Below are 22979 nucleotides of genomic sequence, written 5' to 3'. Positions count from 1 at the left end.
GTAGTTCTGTAACGGCTTTCGTTGGTGGAAGTAGAGGAGGACCAAAATGCAGCGTGGTACGTATCCATATAACTTTTAATGAGAATGAATACAAAATGAACAATAGAAACAAAATTAAAACCGAAACAGTCCCGAATGGTGAAAACACTAAAACGAAAAACAACTACCCACAACCCATAGTGGGAAAACAGGCTACCTAAGTATGATTCTCAATCAGAGACAACGATCGACACCTGCCTCTGATTGAGAACCATACTAGGCCAAACACATAGAAATATAACGTATAGAACAAAACATAGAAAAACAACATAGAATGCCCGCCCCAACTCACGCCCTGACCAAACTAAAATAAAGACATAAAAAAGGAACTAAGGTCAGAACGTGACACTAGAGATGAACGTACCTTGGTGAGAAAAGTGCAAATCAATCCCAGAACAACAGCAAAGTACCTTGTGAAAATGCTGGAGGAAACAGATACAAAAGTATCTCTATCCACAGTAAAACGAGTCCTATATCGACATAACCTGAAAGGCCGCTCAGAAAGGAAAAAGCCACTGCTCCAAAACCTCCATAAAAATGCTAGACGACAGTTTGCAACTGCACATGGGAACAAAGATCGTACTTTTTGGAGAAAAGCCATAATGACCATTGAGGAAAAAGGGGGATGCTTGCAAGCCAAAGAACACCATCCCAACCGTGAAGCACAGGGGTGGCAGCATCATGTTGTGCGGGTGCTTTGCTGCAGGAGGGCCTGGTGCACTTCACAAAATAGATGGCATCCTGAGACAAGAAAATTATGTGGATATATTGAAGCAACATCAAGACATCAGTCAGGAAGTTAAAGCTTGGTCGCAAATGGGTCTTCCAACTGGACAATGACCCCAAGCACACTTCCAAAGTTGTAGCAAAATGGCTTAAGGACAACAAAGTCAAGGTATTGGAGTGGCCATCACAAAGCCCTGACCTCAATCTTGTAGAACATTTGTGGGCAGAACTGAAAAAGTGTGTGGAGCAAGGAGGCCTACAAACCTGACTCAGTTACACCAGCTCTGTCAGGAGGAATGGGCAAAATTCCCCCAACTTATTGTGGGGAAATTGTGGAAGGCTACCCGAAACCTTTGACCCAAATTAAACAATTTAAAGGCAATGCTACCAAATACTAATTGAGTGTAAGTACACTTCTGGCCCACTGGGAATGTGATGAAAGAAATGAAAGCTAAAATAAATAATTCTCTCTACTATTATTCTGACATTTCACATTCTTCAAATAAAAGTGGTGATCCTAACTGACCTAAGACAGGGAATTTTTACTAGGATAAAAACTGACTTTAAATGTATTTGGCTAAGGTGTATGTAAACTTCCGACTTCAACTGTCTATCGGAGCAGGGAATACATGGGAAAAATAATTGGCTTGCACACTTACATAGGCATGTGGGTGTATGATGCTGGGCCTGCTGATAGGGCTGCCCACTTAGAAAAAAATAAACATCACAAACAATAAGCACAAAGCAGCATTCTGATACTGCCATACAGGTATAGGAAACGTGAGAGCAATGTTGATGGAATAAACTATACTGTTTTTTTAAATAACTGAGTAAGACCACAGCTCTTGACCTTTGACCTGAGGACTCACGGTGTTAGAATGGTTATTGCGGTCGGGGGTGACGTAGCGAAAGAACACAACCACTTTGTCCACGGACACGAGCTTGACTTTCTCCCAGCACCCCACACGCACCAGGAGCTGGTGCAGCTTCAGCTCGTGAGTATGTTTGCAGAGAAACACAACCAACAACAGTTTAGATTCCAAATATAGACAGATATCCAGTCTAGGTTCGCATTCATTTTTACATTTACATCCTGAGTGACTTAGTCAGTGCATTCTAAGGCAGTTCATTTCTCGCATTGACATCCATGGCTATGGTTTGTGAATTGTGTGCAATCACCAGTTTAACGTCTTATTTGCTCTCTTGTCCTTTTACTTTTTTGTTTTAGGTTTTATTCCCTGTATGAAAATAACAGGGATACGTCACAAACCATTCCTATGCCTGAGTTTCTCGAGCTTCAAACTCAAAGGGAATCTCCTTTCCAGGCAGCACCTCTTCCCACTGGCTGACGATGTGGTTGTCATCTGACAGAGCTGTGCACGTGGGATATGGAGTCTGCACTGCCACTGTGAGACAGCGCCACCCTGTGGGGAAACTGAAGACTCTTGTTACCAACATGCAATGATTCAGGAAGGCGCAACGATCAAATGTAGGCTGCACATTTTTAATGGTAGACTCAGCAATATGACATTGCAATATTACATTATCAGTGGGAAGACTGCTCCACTGATCTTGTAGGGGTGGTGGTGAGGGTGGCGAACCCTGTGTGATTGCGCAGGGCGTAGGGTACAAATGGCTGCCTCGACTATGAAGCAGACGAGGAAAGAGAGCTATTCTTTAGTACTGGGCCTATAACTTCAAACTGTCATTCATCCACTTTCCTGTTAAAGAATAGATTGGACTATGAATGTAGTGTTAATTTGAATTCTTTCTATTGCATTTCAAATGATATAAAACAATTGCATTATGTTTGTTTTTTTATGCAGATATCCACATCAACATGCCATTGATGGAATGCACAACAATCCTTATTAAACCAATCCATAATTAATCAAGGCCAAATGTCAGTATGGATTTCCGAATGTTAGTTTTCCATGATGTGTTGTACAGCTGGTGGTATGCTGTTTAGCCAACCAACATGACCATACCTGCCACCAAGCTGCTCATTCAAATAGGACAGGAGGAAGATTCACACCGACGGTTCACATTGATAAAGCAGAAATATTTATTCACACTTAAATCCTACTCTTGGTCAATGGTATTTTTGCAATCAAGAAGATAAACCTCTCCAACTCCCTACATATCTTTTTCTCTCAATCTCAACTTGCATGTTCAGTTGTGGTCTCCAGGTAGCATAGAGCAGTGTCTAGATCAGAGATGAAGGCTCACCTTTGCTCCAAAAATAAACCAGGTAAATAATGATAGTGAACAATGATAATCACAATGGATTTATATAGATTGACATTGAATGGGGGAGGTGAAACAACATGACACAAACAGAGTAAAAAAAGGGAGAAAGGAAAGTCTGAGAATAAACAGATAATCTAACTTTCTAACACGACTCCGGCACCACCAGACACAATGGCTCTGTTCTAACTAGGGGGGGGGGGGGGGGAGTCAATAAAAGACTGTCTCTGTGGATGCTGATTATACTGACTTCAGTTTAACAATGGATCAAATTTGCCAATATTGTCACAAGATCGTGAAACACTAGTGTTACACAAAACACTCTGTAATAATGTTGCATTAACGCTGTACTTAAGTAAGGATAGCGATGATACACATGATAAAGGAAAAGCATTGAGATGGGAAAACCCATGGTGTGGATGCCATAGAAATATAACACGACTACTTCCTGGCCACCGGTCCACCCATTCTACTTAGAGATTACCATTCTAGTAATTCTATTTCTATGGTGGAGGCCAACCGCTGCACTCTGTGATCTATGGACTGTACCTCTGGAGTCAATGTGCTGCTCAAGGCAAGTCAAACTGACTGGTAGGCAAGAGGGACACCTGACAGCAGAGAGAGACAGTTACCACAGAGAGGAGAGACGTGCTAGGGGTCAGAAGAGAGGGCAAAGGTCAGGGTGTACTAAAAAAACATGTTTTAATACCAACCATGACAAGTGTGTTTTATTTTATATTATGTGGTCATACTACCAATCAAAAGACCCGGATCTAAGCTAAATAACATCTTAACAGCAATCTTACTTTGACTTGAAGCCCTCCACCATAAGGCCTACACTGCCATAATAAGGCCATAACAAATGTCGTAGCTGTTAGCTGATAGCATAATTTAGACACGATAGACCTATATAGGCCTAGGACCGTAAAGTAAGAAGTTACCAAAATGATTGAACAAAAACATGAGAGCCGGTCTTAACTCTTAATACACCATTTTGACAAGGCAAAGGAGCTGTGTAAATAGACAGTCATTCCCAACACTTGAATCAACATTTTCATTTTCGTCAAACAATCCAAATGTGCAATAACCATGCGAAGGCGGCGATAATTCAGGCAGGTTTCCAATGCATCTGTATAAAGCTTTGTTGCACTGCAAAAAAACAATCACCAAAATCAACACAAAATGATGTGATACAAATAGAAATACAAAGAAATGCTGGCACTATCGAAACGTTAGCATAAAATCAAGTGGGAACCACGCAATCATATACTCCAGAACAAACGTATATTAAATCAGACTTTTGTAACTACCCGCTAACTAATACAGTAATGTGCTGGAGCAATTGAGTATGAGGGCTCTACTTTTTTCTACTAAGGCTATTTTCAGTTCATAACAAGTGATGCGTGTGTGTGTAAACTTGGGGGAAACAGTACCCACTGGGGGGGGGGTCCACCGAGGAGCCCATCCAGGATAGGGCTGTCGAGGGTTGGGGAGTCTGCTCCTCTTTCTTGCAGTAGTCAGCCAGCTAATATGCTCGTGGTGAGGCTGTACTGCTCTGTGTAGCCAGAAGAGGGCAGTAGCAAGGTGAGGAGGAAACTCAAAATCAGAGCGGAAGAAGCAAAGTGAAAGCCATGACTGGGCCAAAATCTTCTCCAGCAAGTGGAGCTTTTTAGTTTTTTTGGTGCGGCTTATGCAGTGGCTTATTTGCTACGTGTGGCTTATTTGATCGAATAGAAGTTACGTAATGATTAGGTTGTTACCAGTGATATAAGTAGGCCATGTGACATACCGGCAACTTTGAGAAAAAACTATTTATATCGGAGTTGTGACTGGTCGTCACTAGTTACCACAGCTACAAAGTCTACATCAACCACACTGCTAATCTTATGACTAACCTTAAATTACAACCAAAAAGCTCATTTTAGTTTTCATGAATTTTTGGGATATAACCAATTTTGACTTTGTGGCTGTGGTAACTAGACGAAACCGTTGTGCCAGCAGTTCACACGCAAATCTGCCCTCTCATTGGCTAGAATGATCCCACCTGATCTTGCCTCATCCCGACTGCCTTCCATTTTGTAAGACATTTATTTTCATTATTAGAGGGGCCACTAGAATATCTGGTCAATATAATGGTTCATCTGTGCTCAAATCCATTCAAAGTTCACCACTACAGATCACACATACATGGCTTACATATATCCGGGGCTAACCCACTGTAGTTAAACAAGGTGTGCCAATTCACGACATAGTGCACTACTTTTGACCCGGGTCAAGAGACATAGGGAATAGGCTGCCGTGTCAGAAGCATCCACTGTGTCCAAATATTGGGCAGTGCAGGTCATACCCAAAAGGACAGAGGTGATGTTGACATCCAGTCTGCTTGGCGTGGATGCCCATCTTGAGGCGCAATGCCTGGAGGCACCCTGCAGACTGATACAGGGCTCGATGAAGGGCTCCCAACCTGACACACACAGACGCAAATGAAAACGGACACACACAGTGGTTAAGATCGTTACATGATCTCTCGTGGGTTAAAGCTAAATGTTGTGACTGACTGCCCCCTGGTGTTCATCACCAGCATGCTCACCTGACAGTTCTCTGTTGTAGTAGTCCCCTGACAAAGTGAAGCTGTTGTTGCCCTCCTGGGTCGAGCCGATTCGTTGCAGCACATAGAGCCCTGCCATTGGAGTTCAATGGAGAATGAGCTCTCAGAAGACATTACATAGTTGTTGTTATAGTACTAATACCACAGTATATACCACTAACATTATATTACACAATATCAGTATACAGTCGTGGTCAAAAGTTTTGAGAATGACACAAATATTAATTTTCACAAAGTCTGCTGCCTCAGTGTCTTTAGTATTCCATAGTAACATCTGACAAAAATATCTAAAGTATAATTACAAGCATTTCACAAGTGTCAAAGGCTTTTATTGACAATTACATGAAGTTGATGCAAAGAGTCAATATTTGCAGTGTTGACCCTTCTTTTTCAAGACCTCTGCAATTTGCCCTGGCATGCTGTCAATTAACTTCTGGGCCACATCCTGACTGATGGCAGCCCATTATCGCATAATCAATGCTTGGAGTTTGTCAGAATTTGTGGGGTTTTGTTTGTCCACCCGCCTCTTGAGGCTTGATCACAAGTTCTCAATGGGATTAAGGTCTGGGGAGTTTCCTGCCATGGACCCAAAATATCGATGTTTTGTTCCCCGAGCCACTTAATTATCACTTTTGCCTTATGGCAAGGTGCTCCATCATGCTGGAAAAGGCATTGTTCGTCACCAAACTGTTCCTGGATGGTTGGGAGAAGTTGCTCTCGGAGGATGTGTTGGTACCATTCTTTATTCATGGCTGTGTTCTTTGGCAAAATTGTGAGTGAGCCCACTCCCTTGGCTGAGAAGCAACCCCACACATGAATGGTCTTAGGATGCTTTACTGTTGGAATGACACAGCACTGATGGTAGCGCTCACCTTGTATTCTCTGGACAAGCTTTTTTCCAGATGCCCCAAACAATCGTAAAGGGGATTCAGAGAAAATGACTTTACCCCAGTCCTCAGCAGTCCAATCCCTGTACCTTTTGCAGAATATCAGTCTGTCCCTGATGTTTTTCCTGGAGAGAAGTGGCTTCTTTGCTGCCCTTCTTGACACCAGGCCATCCTCCAAAAGTCTTTGCCTCACTGTGCGTGCAGATGCACTCACACCTGCCTGCTGCCATTCCTGAGCAAGCTCTGTACTGGTGGTGCCCCAATCCCGCAGCTGAATCAACTTTAGGAGACGGTCCTGGCACTTGCTGGACTTTCTTGGGCTCCCTGAAGCCTTCTTCACAACAATTGAACCACTCTCCTTGAAGTTCTTGATGAGCCGATTAATTGTTGATTTAGGTGCAATCTTACTGCAGCAATATCCTTGCCTGTGAAGCCCTTTTTGTGCAAAGCAATGATGACGGCACGTGTTTCCTTGCAGGTAACCATGGATGACAGAGGAAGCTTCTAGTCTGTTATTCGAACTCAATCAGCATGACAGAGTGATCTCCAGCCTTGTCCTCGTCAACACTCACACCTGTGTTAACGAGAGAATCACTGACATGTCAGCTGGTCCTTTTGTGGCAGGGCTGAAATGCAGTGGAAATGTTTTTTGGGGATTCAGTTCATTTGCATGGCAGAGAGGGACTTTGCAATTCATTGCAATTCATCTGATCACTCTTCATAACATTCTGGAGTATATGCAAATTGCCATCATACAAACTGAGGCAGCAGACTTTGAAAATTAATATTTGTGTCATTCTCAAAACTTTTGGCCACGACTACATGGTATTTGAATGTAGCTATAAAACAGACAGCGTTTTCAGATTCTGTTGCTTTCATCCAAACTCCAAAAATACACACTGAAAATGACATGAAAAGGTGAGTTCCTTCCGCATATATAAAGGGCAAGGGACTCAAACTGACACGAAAAGGTGAACTCGGCCAGTGGGATGTAACAGAAGCAGATACACACGTTGATTCCTACTGAGAGGAGATTGTTAGAGGATGGTAGCTAGAGCCTCATCACCTTTGCAGTGGATCAGGGCTCATTGGCAATCCTGCTTCCTGAAGCCTAGATCCTGTAACCGAGTCAGCTGACCCTCTGAGGACAAAACATATCACATCATACCAGGGTTATGGTAACAAGCTGTGATGTATATCTGCTTGTGAGTTATAACGGTGTTATTTGAACACTCATGGGTCAGGATGTGGCGAGGAACAAAAACAGAAAGAGGCTTCTAGGGAGGTAGTGGTAAGAAAATAGAAATGCTAACATGAATATTTATGCATAATAGCTATAGCAGATGCTCTTATCTAGAGCAACAATTACTGCATTCATCTTAGGATAGCTAGGTGAGACAACTACATAGAGTCGTAGAAAGTACATTTTCCCTCAATAAAGTATATTGAACAAAAATATAATTTTTAGATTTGACTGAGTTACAGTTCATACAAGGAAACCAGTCAATTGAAATAAATTCATTAGGTCCTAATCTATGGATTGCACATGACTGGGAATACAGATATGCATCTGTTGGTCACATACCTGTAGGGGCGTGGATCAGAAAACCAGTCAGTATCTGGTGTGACCACCATTTGCCACATGCAGTATGACATATCTCCTTCGCATAGAGTTGATCAGGCTGTTGATTGTGGCCTGTGGCATTATCATGCTGAAACATGAGGTGATGGCGGCGGATGAATGGCACGAGAATGGGTCTCAGGATCTTGTCACGGTATCTCTGTGCATTCAAATTGCCGTCGATAAAATGCCATACCATAACCCCACTGCCACCATAGGGCACTCTGTTCACACTGTTGATATCAGCAAACCGCTTGCCCACACGACATCATCATACACAGGGTCTGCGGTTGTGAGGTCGATTGGACGTACTGCCAAGTTCTCTAAAACAACATTGGAGACGGATTATGGTAGAGAAATGAACATTCAATTCCCTGGCAACAGCTCTGGTGGAGATTCCTGCAGTCAGCATGCCAATTTCCCGCTCCCTCAAAACTTGAAACATCTGTGGCATTATGTTATATGACAAAACTGCACATTTTAGAGTGGCCTTTTATTGTCCCCAACACAAGGTGTACCTGTGTAATGATCATGCTCTTTAATCAGCTTTTTAATATGCTACACCTCTCAGGTGGATGGATTATCTTGGCAAAGGATACATGCTCACTAACAGGGATGTAAACAAATTTGTGTATACAATTTGATAGAAATAAGTTGTGTGTATGGACAATTTCTAGAAACTTTTATTTCAGCTCATGAAATTGTGGTTATATTTGTGTTTATATTTGCTCAGTGTAGTTATCAGCAAAGTCAGTGCTAGTAGGAAAAGCCAATCTGTTTGTGTGTGTGTGTGGGGGGGGCATCATGGAACACTATTCACCATATAACTTTACGACACCCCTGTAGGCCTCTGAGGTGATATACCTAGCAGGGCCTCTGTCTTGTGCCTGAAGGTGTCTTTCTCAGAGGTGGAGGGGTTGGGGCTGGCTGTGGATGGTGCTACCAGGGTGTCATCGGCAGTGTTGCTGGGCCCGGGAGAACCGGTGGTGGGGATGGATTTGGCGATAGACAGGAAGAGCTGAACGTTGTTGTAAGAAAGCCAGATGTCCAAAGCAGGGAACTAGATCTGTGAGGGCAACAGAGACCCATTGATGTTTTACATAAATGAAGTGGTTACAAATAGTGATCTAATCGCAAAATAGTTTTCAAATCAAAATCAAATCAAATTTATTGGTCACTTACACATGGTTAGCAGATGTTAATGCGAGTGTAGCAAAATGCTTGTGCTTCTAGTTCCGACAATGCAGTAATATCTAACAAGTAGTCTAACAAATTCACAACAACTACCTTATACACACACACAAATGTAAAAGGATGAATAAGAATATGTACATATAAATATATGGATGAGCGATGGCCGTGCGGCATAGGCAAGATGCAGTAGATGGTATAGAATACAGTATATGAGATGAGTAATGTAGGATATGTAAACATTATTAAGGTGCCGTTATTTAAAGTGACTAGTGATACCTTTATTAAGTCCATTTATTTAAGTGGCCAGAGATTTGAGTCTGTATGTTGGCAGCCGCCTCTCTGTGTTAGTGATTGCTGTTTAACAGTCTGATGGCCTTGAGATAGAAGCTGTTTTTCAGTCTCTCGGTCCCAGCTTTGATGCACCTGTACTGACCTCTCCTTCTTGATGATAGCGGGGTGAACAGGCAGTGGCTCGGGTGGTTGTTGTCTTTGATCATCTTTTTGGCTTTCCTGTGATGTTCAGTTCAGTAGGCATGAAATGGGACAAAATGTGTCGAAACAGAAAATGAACAGGTGCTTTATATGGCCTTTCTGCAATCCCCACCATTGACGGAACCCTGACCTCCAGTAGTGATGGGAAGTCCGCCATGTTGAAGACATCTAGAAGGCCAAAGCTGCTCTGGTAGGTGGGACTGCCACACAGCTCCACCTGCATGTTGACTGGGTCGATGATGGACAAGGCTGTCTGCTGCTCGCTGCCGAGCCGACAGGAAAAACACTTTGATATGGAAAGGAGGACACAAACATGACAACACAGCTTCAAACAGCCTTGTGTATACCATAGAGTTAGAAAGAGGGCCCAACCCTATCTTTTCCGTTATCACTTCTGTGATCGCTTCTGTGCCCTCTATCCAACTGTATGTTACTAACACCCATATTGACACACACGGACTCAAATTGACAAAGGACTCTGTATTGAGTTAGAAGTCCAGTGGTTTCAGGACAGTTCTGAAAAGTATTGGTCAGTTACCTCGATGCCGGCCAGGCTGCCAGAGAACGGTCTGTCAAGCAGACGGGGTTTGTAGGTGAGTACAGTGGTGCCCTTCAGAATGATGGCATTGGTGTCCAGACAAGCCGAATCCTTCACCACCACAAACTCAGTGCCTGGCGAACAGCAAAACGTTTATTATACATTGTATAATCATTATGGCTATTATTACGATTAATGCTATTAACTAGTGGTGACATTGTAGCATACAATACAGCTAGAAAAATCATGATTATGAGAGACAATTCAAATGATACTGTATCTTGATGTGTGCCTGACAATATCTACATCTCTGTTGTACAACACAGGGGTTAAAGCAAAAAACGTAAGTCGATCTCAGATTGTTTGTCTGTGGGGCCAAGTTAACCTCCCCTTTCATGTACAAAAAGTCATGACCATCATGTTTTTAGGGAAAAAGGTTAATTTGTACATGTATTAAAATGAGAGTTTAAGAGTTTGACCAATTACAGTCCTTTTCAATTTTCATTTTTTTTTAATTAAGAAAAATAAACAGAGACATATGACGGTGTGTGTGTTGTAGCTCCTTATCACCCGTCACGTTGATCTTGACCTCCGGGTACCGATCCTGCATGACAGGCACAGTGGACCTCTTGGTGAACACGCCGCCCTTGACTGTCTAGTGCATGACAGCACCCGTGGTGCCTGGGTTACTGCTGCCGCTGGGCCAGCGCTGGCGAGGTGGACCACCCACCCCTTCTCAAGGGCATGCGTAGGAAGTCCCGAACCAACTGGAGCCAATCAAAGATGAGAAACACACACAGGTTGTTGAGACAACCGTGAAACAGGAAGAGTCCCTAGTTGACCTGACAGGAGAGAAAGAAGGAGGGAGGAGAAGCGAATGATTAGTAAATATGGGTCTGTGTCTACATGAAGCCTAAAGAGTAATGTCTAAAATGGCACCTTATTCCTTATGTAGTTCACTACTTTTGGCCAGAGCCCATCATTACAGCCCAAAGCCCTGGCTAAAAGGGAAAAGGGTGCCATTTTAGAGTGCAAAGCTGTCATCAAGGCAAAGGGTGGCTACTTTGAAGAATCTTAAGTAAAAAATATATTTTGATTTGTCTAACACTTTTTTGGTTACTACATGATACCATATGTGTTTTTTCATAGTTTTGATGTCTTCACTATTATTTTACAATGTAGAAAATAATAAAAATAAAGAAAAACCCTTGAATGAGTAGGTGTAGCCAAACTTTTGACTGGTACTCTATAAATAATGGGGCCAATATGTGACATTGGGATCAACATTTCTAAATGGTTTGAAGCAAAAATAAAAAAGATTTTTATGCAGTTCCACATAAGAATATATGCAAATTGGCCCACAACTTCACCTACAGTATACAACAACATAGGCCTAGGACTATACATCCTCTAAGCACACAGCAAAATCAATGGTGTATATTTAACTCTGAAAGTGTTAAATGTACACTACTTTCAGTCAAATTGAGGCTATGATTAAGCAGTTGGAGCTCTTCTCTGTCTGCATTAACAAGGTCAATACACAGGTATTTCCATCATTGTATGAATTTTGTGTGCATATGAACTCAAGCTTAAGGACAATGTCAAATGTGATATAGCGAAGCACCTGAGCGAGTTGGGTGCGCAATTACGCAGGTACTTTTCCAAAACAGATGACACATACAACTAGATTTGTTATCCCTTTCATGTCCTACCTCCAGTCCACTTACCGATATCTGAACAAGAGAGACTCATCGAAATTGCAACAAGCGGTTGTGGAAATTTTCTTTAATCAGAAGCCACAGCCAGATTTCTGGATTGGGCTATGCTCAGAGTATCCTGCCTTGGCAAATCGCACTGTTAAGACACTGATGCCCTTTGCAACCACGTACCTATGTTAGAGTGGATTCTCGGCCCTCACTAGCATGAAAACTAAACACAGGCAGAGACTCTGTGTGGAAAATGATTTAAGACTGAGACTCTCTCCAATACAACCCAACATTGCAGAGGTATGTGCATCCTTTCAAACACCCTTCTCATTAACCTGTGGTGAGTTATTCACAATTTAAAAATGAACAGATAAAGTTGTATATGTAAAATTATTGATTATTATTATATTATTATTTGTGCCCTGGTCCTATAAGAGCTCTTTGTCACTCCCCACGAGCCGGGTTGTGACAAAAACTCACACTCATTCTTATGTTTATTAAATGTATCGTATAGTGTGTGTGGCAGGCTTACAATGAAGGCAAAAAAATACATTTGAGAGTGCACTGACCCTGGTGCTAGAAGGGGTACGCAGCTGGAGGTTGAATGTTTGAAGGGGTACGGGACTATAAAAGTTTGGGAGCCACTGACCTAGGTGAATGCTATCATTAAAATTAAACTATGACAACACATATATCATAAGGCCTTACTTTGATGGCCTAGTTTTACACCCTAACACATTGCTGTTAGGAAACTCCTGGTTTACAGGCCACATCAGGCCTGCAATTCACATTATGCTGGCTTGCAAAGTGATGTGTAATTCCTAAAGGAATTGATCAGCGTTAGGATACCCAACAGTTATTATTCCACCTCAACCTCCATTCAGATTGACTATTAGAGTTATAAAAGTTGATAAGAAGACTACCTTAATAACCTCTTGACGCTAGGGGTCATATTTTTTTATTTTTAAGAACGTTCCCAAGGTAAACTGACTATTTCTCAGGTCAAGATCGTAGAATATGCATATAATTTACAGATTATGATAGAAAACTCCAAAGTTTCCAAAATTGTCAAAATATTGTCTGTGAGTATAACAAAACTGATTTTGCAGGCGAAAACCTGAGAAAATATAACCCGGAAGTGATATATTATTTTTTAATTCTGTGTTTCCTGGCCAGTCTTTCTTCCATTTAAAGGGGTATCAACCAGATTCCTTTTCCAATGGCTTCCTCAGGCTGTGACCAGGCTTTAGACATAGTTTCAGGCTTTTGATTAGAAAAATGAACGAGATTTTTTAAAAGTAGTCAGGTGTCCTCTGAATAGTGCCTGCGCGCCAGAGGGGAGCTCTCCAGTTTGCTTTTCTCTCTTATTGAATAGGTTATGGTCCGGTTGAAATATTATCAATTATGTTTGTTAAAAACAACCTGAGGATTGATTATAAAAAACATTTGACATGTTTCTACGACCATTACGGATACTTTTTGGAATTTGTCGAACGGAACAAGGCTTTGGTTTTTTGAACAGCTTGGAAAATTCCAGAAAATGATGTCATGGCTTTAGAAAATTCTGATAGGCTAATTGACATAATTTGAGTCCACAGGTGTACCTGTGGATGGCTTACCTTCAAACTCAGTGCCTCTTTACTTGAAATCATGGGAAAATCAAAAGAAATCAGCCAAGACCTCAGAGAAAAAAAATTGTAGACCTGCACAAGTCTGGTTCATCCTTGGGAGCAATTTCCAAACGCCAAAAGGTACCACGTTCACCTGTACAAACAATAGTACGCAATAGTACGCGAGAATAAACACCATGGGACCATGCAGCCATCAAACCGCTCAGGAAGGAGACACGTTCTGTTTCCTAGAGATAATATGTATGTAAACTTCTGACTTCATCTGTAGATGACATAATGACAACTTACACTGCCATACATGTAAGGACAGAAAAGTAATGTTTTATGTCACACGATTGTGGACAAATCCGTCAAAACACCAATCATGAGAAACGGTTAAACATAGTTTTAAATCAACTCTTGAATTGTATTGAATATCGCTATGTTCCCCCTTATATCTTAATATAATGAAATGAAAAAAGTGGCAGATTATTATCAATGACTTATCAATAATCGTAACAAGTTGTCCAGTATAGGAAATCCTCACTGGTACCCTAATTTATAGAAAGACCCATTTGCCCATACAGGTACAGATTTTGAATTTGGCTTTCCACAAGGCTCTGTGCTTGGACCTCTGTTATTTTCTTTATACACGTTACCACAGAGAAATGTTATCTGCAGACATATCACTTACCTGTAATGCAGCTCTAGCTGGAGGGTGGCCCGATTGACACCTGTCTTGGCTGCAGGATGCAGTCGAAAACATTGTGCTTGCCCCTGGCACTGCTGCCCGCATCCATGCCAGGCCAGGTGTAATGGGTGTCATATGCCAAGATGGAGTGAGACACCAGATTCACAGACTTGGAACCGTTAGAGAAACTCTCAAACAGCAGCTTGGACTTTATGAAATCAAACCTGCAGAGAAGGAGAAGAGCGCTTCAGTGAGGAACGTTGCAATTGGGACTGTCCATTTACTTCCTGAATTGACTGAATATAAATAGAATTTGTCCCCAACCCTGGTAATTTGCTAAAGTAACTACAGAGCAAACACTTGATATCTCCGTGGTCAAAATGAAGTGTTAATACCAACCTGGCTAGTGAGTATGGTTTCTGTCCAGTGGCCTTGGGGCTGCCCAGCAACTCCAGACTGACGTTCATCATATCCACCAGGATGGAAAGGCTGGTGTACATGTCACCACTCAACACTGTCTGGGGACACATGGAGTCACTCAGAAGAATCCCTCTCAACATTGTTAGTCAATTAATAGTCTATAATTGACAGTCGGCCACAGTGTAGAGTGTGTGTTTACTCACATAGTTACTGGGGTCCTGTAGGTTGTACGAGCAAATTAACTCCTCGATAGGCTCTCCCAGGTTGTTGTCCAGCAGGCCTCAGATCAGCTAGTAGCGCTCCAGGTCCAGTGAGCAGTGCACCGAGGACAGGCTGCTGTGGATGGACATGTCTGGTACCGTATGGCTCAGCGCACTAGTCAATCAATAAATATCATATTTTTCTTTCACTTGGGATTCCCAAGTCATCAGAACACAGGGAGAACTATTATTAACACCAGAGATTCCACACCAGAGATTCTCCCAGCAGTGGGCTGGGCCTGGGGCCTGCCCAGGGAGAAACCAGAGGAGGAGGTGGTGGAAGAAGTTTTGGGCTTCTCAGCCGACTGCTCCTTTTTCTCCTCCCCCTCACTAATCGTTGCTGGTCCAGTACGTGACTGGCTCTCCCTTACGCAATCCTTTGGGAACAAGATGAAACGTTAGCGAAGTGATGAAAAATTAACTGCTTAATGAACATACACTAACATCTGGAAAACCCATTGACATGACCTTTCTCTTATTATTTCACATCTGACAAAACAATAAGAAGCACAGCAACTTAGCTAGTGTTTCCCTATTATACTGTGGGAAGGAACTGGTGCAATTGCTATGCCCAACCTAAACAGTGGATTTGAACTATCACTTTAAGATTAAGTAGATGGCCAGGGAAACACAGAATAAACATACAAACATATAAATAAACAACCAAGCAATTGATTCAAGAGGTTCAGGATAGAAAACACACAAAAGACTGTAAACCATGAAAGTCCATAAAACAACCATCTGCAGAGTGCAGACAGTTCACACAACATGCCATTGGAACACAGGAGTGATGATTGCTGATAATGGGCCTCTGTACGCCTATGTAGATATTCCATTAAAAATCTGCTGTTTCCAGCTATAATAGTCTTTTCAACATTAACAATGTCTACACTGTATTTCTGATCAATTTTATATTCTTTTAATGGACAAAAAGTGTACTTTTCTTTCAAAAACAAGGACATTTCTAAGTGACCCCAAACTTTTGAACGGTTGTTTACCTTCTTCCCCTCTCTGGTGAGTCCTGATAGCGTACCAACCGGTCGTCCATATCCCTGCTACTGGACTAATATGGTCGCATTTATTAATTATTTTACATTACTATTCAGTGGAGTGGGTGTGTGGTCCCAAGTCTGTGTTTAAGGGTCTCTTTTCCAAGCTTTGAATATTAAATATTCAACTTTGCCCATGCTGTCAATCCAGCAGGACCTCTGCCACGCTTAAAACAACTTGAAACTCAGAACTGGGAAATCTGATTTCAATGAGTTCAAGACAACTGGGAACTCGGGGAAAAAAATAGCTCCCATCTGGGAAAATATGCTTTGAACAGTCATCTAACTTGGAGTGCATGTCGGGAACTCTGGCCTCTTTCTAGAGCTCTGACCTGAAGATCACTGACGTCATGATTCAACCTTGTTTTTTCCCAAGAGTTCCCAATTGTCTTGAAAGCACCATAACTCCAGAAAATGCTAGACTTTGATGACAAAATTTGCCCATGAAGGACCGCCGCGCCACCTTCCTGTTCAAGTGAGCACAGCACAACAAGATGAGTCCAAAAATGTATTGTATGCTGCTGCATAAATGATGTAATATGCCAGTGAGATATCTACAGTATACTGTACCTAAGAAAGTAATACTAAGTGCATGGTGTGTAGTAAGCTGTTGGTAGCTCATGTGCCTCACCCTAATAATTGGGTCCCTTTTCAGCGCTTAATTTCACCTACTGTTCTGACTTGGTGGTGCACATGTAGCCTATAGCCTTTTTAGAGAAATGTAATCATCAACTATGGTAAGAGCTTTCATTGTCTGCTTATATGACCCCTTTATTTATCGTACTTTCCTGACTTGGTGTACAGGGACAATACTGTTCTGAATTCTGCCACTGTACATTTCAAAGGTGCTGAACAAATAGTTATATTGACTACGTCCATCCTAGCTCGCTCATCAATGTCTTAATTGAAATTACGGATTGCCTCTTATCTGCTGTCAGTAGAAACCACATTTGTGAAAGCAAGTCAGCCATATCAGCTATGTTTTTTAAAACTTCTTATAGCTGGGATCCCGTTAACGGGATCGGTATGACAACAGCCAGTGAAAGTGCAGGGCGCCAAATTCAAAACAACAGAAATCTCAGAATTAAAATTCCTCAGACATACAAGTATTTTACACCATTTTAAAGATAAACTTGTTGTTAATCCCACCACAGTGTCCGATTTCACATATCATTATGTTAGGTCAGCACCTATTCACAGAAAAGCACAGCTGTTTTTCCAGCCAAAGAGAGTAGTCACAAAAAGGAGAAATAGAGCTAAAAATGAATCACTAACCTTTGATGATCATCAGATGACACTCATAGGACTTCATGTTACACAATACATGTATGTTTTGTTCGATAAAGTTCATATTTATATCCAAAAATCTCAGCTTACATTGGCGCATTATGTTCAGTAATGTTTTGCCTCCAAAACATCCGGTGATTTTGCAGAGAGCCACATCAATTTACAGAAATACTCATAATAAACATTGATGAAAGATACAAGTATTATACATGGAACTTTAGATAAGCCTCTCCTTAATGCAGCCGATGTGTCAGATTTTAAAAAAACTTTACGGAAAAAGCACACCATGCTATAATCTGAGTACAGCGCTCAGAGCCCAAACAAGCCATGAAGATATCCGCCATGTTGTGGAGTCAACAGATGTCAGAATAGCATTATAAATATTCACTTACCTTTGATGATCTTCATCAGAATGCACTCCCAGGAATCCCAGTTCCACAATAAATGTTAGTTTTGTTCGATAAAGTCCATCATTTATGTCCAAAACCTTCTTTTTGTTCACGCGTTTAGTCCAGTAATCCAAATGCACAAGGCGCAGGCACTAGGTCCAGACGAAAAGTCAAAAAATATAAAAATTATATTACAGTTCGTAGAAACATGTCAAACGATGTATATAATCAATCTTTAGGATGTTTTTATCATACATCTTCAATAATGTTTCAACTGGACAATTCATTTGTCTTTAGAAATGAAAAGGAACAGAGCTCGTGCTCACGGCCGCACGCGTGACTAAACTAATGGCTTTCTGCCAGACCCCTGGTTCAAACAGCTCTTATTCGCTCCCCCTTCACAGTAGAAGCCTGAAACAAAGTTCTAAAGACTGTTGACATCTAGTGGAAGCCGTAGGAAGTGCAATCGGACAACATTTTACACTGTATATTGGATAGGCAATCACTTGAAAAACTACAAACCTCAGATTTCCCACATCCTGGTTGGATTTTTTGTCAGGTTTTTGCCTGCCACATGAGTCCTACTATACTCACAGACATCATTCAAACAGTTTTGGAAACGTCGGAGTGTTTTCTATCTAAAACTACTAATTATATGCATATTCTAGCTTTTGGGCCTGCGTAGCAGGCAGTTTACTCTGGGCACCTTATTCATCCAAGCTACTCAATACTGCCCCCGAGTCCCAAAGAAGTTCATGAGTAAACCAAACACTGGTTTGGTTGAAAGAACGGCATGTTGAATAATTTATTTCCTTTGCCAGACAAAAAAATCCTGATAGTTTGTTTACATTCTTTTAGCAAACAAAAGGTCACGCAAGCGGGACTGATCAGCAAGAACTCAGGATAAGTGTAGTGAGTGCCCAGAAATGAACAACAACAACAGCTGAGTTATTTTTTATTTTATAGATTTCCTGCCAACCTTTTGCTCAATTTCTAACAACTCGTTTTGCATATTGAGTTTGAATATTATTATTATTTGTATAGTTCTTGTGAATATTTTCAATGGTAACCTTGATGGATCACTTACCTGCTTTGACCTAAAAGGGCCGATCAAACTCTCGGAGGGCATCTTTGTTTAAAAACTTCTTCAGAACCGGTGGGTCCCCTGCGGGATGTAGGCTAATGCGATTAGCATGAGGTTGTAAGTAACAAGAACATTTCCCAGGACATAGACATATCTGATATTGGCAGAAAGCTTAAATTCTTGTTAATCTAATTGCACTGTCCAATTTAGCTATTACAGTGAAAGAATACCATGCTATTGTTTGAGGAGAGTGCACAGCTTTGAACATGAACAGTTATTAATAAACAAATGGGCACATAGGCACATGTGGGCAGTCTTGATACAATATTTTGAACAGAAACGCAATGGTTCATTGGATCAGTCTAAAACTTTGCACATGCTCTGCTGCCATCTAGTGGCCAAAATCTAAATTGAACCTGGGCTGGAATAATACATTATGCCCTTTCTCTTGCGTTTCAAAGATGATGGTACAAACAGCGGTTGTTTTTTTCTTTGTATTATCTTTTACCAGATCTAATGTGTTATATTCTCCTACATTCCTTTTACATTTCCACAAACTTAAACGTGTTTCCTTTCAAATGGTACCAAGAATATGCATATCCTTGCTTCAGGGCCTGAGCTACAGGCAGTTAGATTTGGGTATGTCATTTTAGGTGAAAATTGAAAAAAAGGGTCCGATCCTTAAGAGGGGAGAGGTTCTCTAGTTCCACCGCTCCTGGGAAGACAAGGATCAAGGGTGGGTCTAGACTTCAGCTACAGTGCTACAGCAAATGTATGATACATTATTATAATTATCGTGCTATATTGTTTACTGCAGGGATTCTGGTAGCATATCATGTTTGGCAAGTTGAAGAGCTGTCAAATTCAATGAGGGTAAGAGCGATGATGATGTCATCGTAGAAACAGACAGTGGACACCCTGAGTCACCAAACAGACAGGGTACCTTTGAGGAGGGCGATTGAGAGCTAGTCTGTATTTAAGCTGCTGCCATATTTTCCTAAGGTATGTGAATACCCAGGCAACAAGTCCCTCCAACATTATGAGGGGTCAGGGAGGAGGAGTGAGGAGGGGCTTAGAGGGGAAGGTGTCCAGAATAACTTGATAAAAATATAAAAACAACCAAACATTAAAACAGAGTGGCTGGAGGCCTCATTCTAAAGTGAACTGGTAAGTGACAACACGTACAGTATAAGAACAAAGTTAAAACCTGTTAGGGGTGCAGCCCGACACCGGTACACTTATGACAACATCCAGCTCAAAGTGCAGGGCGCGAAATTCAAAATATATATTTTTTTTAATATTTAACTTTCACACATTAACAAGTCCAAGACACCAGATGAAAGATGCACTTCTTGTGAATCAAGCCAACATGTCCGATTTTTAAAATATTTTACAGGGAAGACAAAATATGTAAATCTATTAGCTAACCACGTTAGCAAAAGACACCACTTTTCTTACTCCATCCGTTTTTTACTCCATCAGTAGCTATCACAAATTCGTCCAAATAAAGATAAAAATAGCCACTAACCAAGAAACAACCTCATCAGATAACAATCTGATAACATATTTATTGTATAGCATATGTTTTTTTCAAAAGATTTGCATATTTCAGGTATAATTCATAGTTTACATTTCAGCTACAATCAGAAATTGCACCGAAAGCAGCCATAATATTTACAGACACCAACGTCAAATACCTAATTACTCATCATAAAACATTTCTGAAAAATACATAGTGTACAGCAATTGAAAGACAGGCATCTTGTGATTCTAGACAATATTTCCGATTTATTAAATGTTTTACAGCGCAAACAAAATGTAGCGTGATATTAGCATAGCAGCAATAGACAGAAAAACTTGGGCGCCCACGACCAGTCAACATGCACGACAGATATATGAAATAACATCATAAATTGGCTCTTACTTTTGCTGATCTTTCATCAGAATGTTGAACAAGGTGTCCTCTGTCCAGATGAGTCGTTGTTTGGATTCAGAATGGCAAATTTCCCTCTTCACTTAGCATTGGCACTAGCCGAGTGGCACAAATCTCTCCGACGTAAACACAGTCAGAGGACGGAACACGGCAAAACTCCCGAAAAAAATTCAATAATCTGATTAAACTATATTGAAAAAACATACATTACGATGATATGTTCACATGTATCAAAAAAATTCCGAGCCGGGGATAGTTTTCGTCTATTACGGCAGCAAAACAGAAGGCAATGGCACTTCCTTGTCGCGCGTTTCAGAGAACCGGAAGTGGACAGTCACGTCAAAGAAATAGCTTTTATTCCACCCTGACCAAGATGAACACAAAATTTCTTCTCTCACATCCTCTTGAGACCAAGAGGAAGGCGTATGGAGTGTAAGTAGAATCCTAAGTGTCATGACCATATATAGGCATCAAGTTAAACAGAACACATATTTCTGACATTTCACTTCCTGGTCAGGGAAAGTGCTGCCAAATGAATTCTGTTTCACTCAGAGAAATAATTCCAACGGTTTTAGAAACTAGAGAGTGTTTTCTATCCAATATTAATAATAATATCCATATTGTACGAGCAAGAATTGAGTAGGAGGCCGTTTGAAATGGGCACGATTTCACTGGCTACTCAACACTTTCCCTTGCAGCCAGAAGAATTAACTTGTTCAGATTGCTTTGCAACTAACACCTGATGGTGCTCTTCACAAAAGTCATGATGGCAGTTTCTCTGACAACTAATCATAACACTAAATAACAGTAGCTACAGCACCTCTAACTAGTCTAAGAAACGTCTTTATCAATGCCAACTTGGCAAAACAGTAACTCAAGTTTGGCATTAGTTTTGAGCTAGCTTGTTATCACATGAGAACAGACAGACATCATGAGACAGACAGGTCGTTTCTGTTTTGACAACGATATCGTCACTAACTTAGCTATCTACGTTAGTCTATTGTCTAAGTTGGCTAAATCAGATAGCTAGCGCGCTAGTTTTGGCTACTATAAATTGACAGCTCAGCTGCCATTAATGGTTTTGAAAATACAATTTACCTTAAGCTAGTTATTAACTAGCCAACTCCCGTTAGTCTACCAGTGTGTTGTAAACAAAATTAACAGTTCGCGTGAGTAATGGCAAAATGTCATATTCATAAATGTAAATTCTCCAATAAAAAACCACTTCCATGTTTTCTATAAGGAATTCGAGCAGTACATTAAGACTATTCTACATTTTTTCAATAAGAAAGTTCTTAAAACAATCAATACGGGTTAATCTTTTAAGGTCTTTGTGTAATCGGTAATTTGTCGTACCCCCTAGCATATGTTATCGTTGTTTGTTTGTATACTTCTTGTATGTATACTGGTGTTTCTGCAATAAACATAAATACATTTAAATAACTGTTAGAGTGTCACGAATCCCGCCGAAGATGGTGCCTCTTCCTGTTCGGGCGGCGCTCGGCGGTTGTCGTCACCGGCCTACTAGCTGCCATCGATTCCCTTCTTTTTGTTTCTGTTAGTTTGGGCTGATTGGGTGCACCTGTTTTGAGTTTAGTTTTGTGGGTAGGCTATTTAAGGGCAGTAAGCCCGCTGGCTTTTGTGCGGGCTTGTTTCTCTGTTATTTGGTGTTGGATTGTATTGTGAATTTATAATTTTTTCTGGACAGTTTAGTCCTGTGTTTTTGGACTCGTATTTTCATGCACCCGTGTGTTTAGGGCATGATCGTTTTCCCTGTCTACTGGAAAATAAATCCATGTTCTTGAATCCCTGCTCTCTGCGCTTGACTCCTCCACCCAGTACTCCTAGCAGCTCTGACATAGAGTGAGTAACAAAAGTGGATTTGGCGGTTCACCTTCAAAATAAAAGTCCCAATTTGAAACGGATGCAAACGGATAAAAATGGTCGAATCATGCCACAATTGGACTGACTCAATAATGCTGAACAAGGTTGGATGTTGTCATATGAATTCAACTAAAGAACTGCATTGAGGGCATTCTTGTATGTGCTGTACAGCCTAACCTATGGATTGTGCACCCATGAAATGGCGTATCAGCCTACTCAGATACATCCACAGAACACAACTATGTAGAATTTACACAAATATTTGCATGTTGGCTATTATTGGAAGACTTTCATTGTGAGAAACCACATTTCCA

General features: G+C 41.1%; 2 long non-coding RNA genes across 8 annotated transcripts; one reads left to right on the top strand and one right to left on the bottom strand.

The window, feature by feature from the left end:
* The first annotated feature begins 1652 nt into the window (after positions 1–1652).
* On the top strand, positions 1653–2680 carry LOC129830274 (uncharacterized). Of its 2 annotated transcripts, none has more exons than XR_008755508.1 (3): positions 1653–1760; positions 1994–2254; positions 2592–2680. It is a non-coding gene; the product is annotated as an uncharacterized LOC129830274 (long non-coding RNA). The 2 variants fall into 2 exon arrangements; XR_008755509.1 differs by having other exon boundaries at positions 1653–1764.
* A 329-nt stretch (positions 2681–3009) lies between these two features.
* Positions 3010–21120, bottom strand: LOC129830273 (uncharacterized). 6 transcript variants are annotated; one of them, XR_008755503.1, is made up of 11 exons: positions 14983–21120; positions 14759–14873; positions 14363–14583; positions 10923–13822; positions 10353–10486; positions 9756–10100; positions 8949–9194; positions 8093–8451; positions 7574–7648; positions 5603–5692; positions 3010–5476 (listed from the first exon to the last, which is right to left on the bottom strand). It is a non-coding gene; the product is annotated as an uncharacterized LOC129830273 (long non-coding RNA). The 6 variants fall into 6 exon arrangements; XR_008755504.1 differs by having other exon boundaries at positions 8993–9194; XR_008755507.1 differs by having other exon boundaries at positions 8093–9194; positions 9756–9832; positions 9945–10100.
* Positions 21121–22979: the final 1859 nt, after the last annotated feature.

This window comes from Salvelinus fontinalis, chromosome 31, assembly GCF_029448725.1.
Source record: "Salvelinus fontinalis isolate EN_2023a chromosome 31, ASM2944872v1, whole genome shotgun sequence".
NCBI classification, from domain to species: domain Eukaryota; kingdom Metazoa; phylum Chordata; class Actinopteri; order Salmoniformes; family Salmonidae; genus Salvelinus; species Salvelinus fontinalis.
This window is presented reverse-complemented; position numbering and strand designations above follow the sequence as displayed.